The sequence below is a fragment of the Mastomys coucha genome, unplaced genomic scaffold (assembly GCF_008632895.1).
Source record: "Mastomys coucha isolate ucsf_1 unplaced genomic scaffold, UCSF_Mcou_1 pScaffold23, whole genome shotgun sequence".
NCBI lineage: Eukaryota > Metazoa > Chordata > Mammalia > Rodentia > Muridae > Mastomys > Mastomys coucha.
Window position 1 is genome coordinate 13386256 of NW_022196906.1, and position 1616 is coordinate 13387871.

Below are 1616 nucleotides of genomic sequence, written 5' to 3' on the forward strand. Positions count from 1 at the left end.
TAATAAACTCCTTTCAACTTCATTTCTTTATTAGGATTTCATATCCTAGTGCATTCTATTAGTAGTGGTGCCAATTTTCTCATGGGTATAACAATCCAATGGAGCTTGGACAAGCATCTAGTCGCTAAAACCCTTCTATCACCTTAGCAAACTATGCAATATTAGGTGTTGCAGTTATTAGCCAACTGTAAACAGTAATTCCAGAAAAGCATGATTTCAGCAATTATTCTGAATATTCCAAATTTATTAATATGTATTTCATGGTTTTATAGCATAAAAATCGAGGACTGTGAAAAAAATAAATGTTCATATTAGCATGAAGAAAATAAAGCTACTCATAAATCTATTTTTTGAAATAAGCTCAATCGGCAGATTATTTCTTCTTTCACAAGATAGTTTACAAAGTAACTTGTGATTTTTTTTAAATCAACTAAATATGAATGTTGTTTTTCTTGAATAAATATATTTATGTTGACTCAAGATTTTATAAATAAATATATTTTGCATATGATAAGGAAAATGTATTTAACACTGTTTATAATATATCTGAAGCAAAAGGAAAGTTCTAAAATGTTAGCATTTTTAGCCTATAACAGTTTCATTTTCATCAAATTATTACAAATATTTAATATGTAATAAATTTATTATGATATATAAATGAAGCACATTTGCAGCAATAGAAGGAGTAACTTCCTATTATTATTTATATTCAAGTATCCATTGAGTGTACAAAAGGGAATTAAGGGATAAAATAGGAAGACAATAAAATTAGGTGTTGAAGGTACTCTAAGTGGATGTGATCCAGTACTAAATGCTTTCCCATGTTCTCTTCTAATAACTGAATAATCTAAGAAATATTTTTTTATTCATAAGTATTGTTCCTCAAGGATTTTGTCAACCCATTGCTCCCATAGGAATTATAAAGCTAGACTTATGAAAAGTTGTAGATATTGATGCTCCAAAGTTCCAGGACTACATACACTACAGAGTATGTAGTATAGTATGGCTATGTCTGCTCTACATCATACTTGGCAGCCTTATTCATGTCAGTAGGCAACATAAGCTATTCTGGTTTCGTGAAACAGAATTTGCTGACATTTTGTGTTTCTCTCACATGTAGTTCCCATGGGCTTCTCTTTCATTTACAATGATGAGCTTGAGAATATCCCTTTGTGTTCATGCTGGGGTTATCTGAATTTTCCTAGATGATATTTTACTGCTGAAACAGATCTACGCATGCTACTCTTCTTCGGGCAGTGGGATTGTGAGGATAAAAGTTGGTAGATTGCTCGACGTGTGAAGCATTTGCATTTACTGCCTTCAATTTCCATTAGTTGTCTTCTATTTTGAACCAGCAAATGAGAAGATTTTATTATGCTAGCATCTCCTGGAGTCCATTTATGGGTTACATATGCCATATCAATTTATTTTTTTGTCAAATGTGAAATATGTCCAAAATTCTCAGTCATGTAAGTAATTTAGAATAGGAAATATATAAGTGGCAATGTCATTATTGGTTTTCACTTCCATATTCTCATTCCAAATTGGCTAGCAAGTCTTTACCCAAAACTACTTTCTATTTAGGAATATTCTAAAGACCAAAAATAGAGGATGGG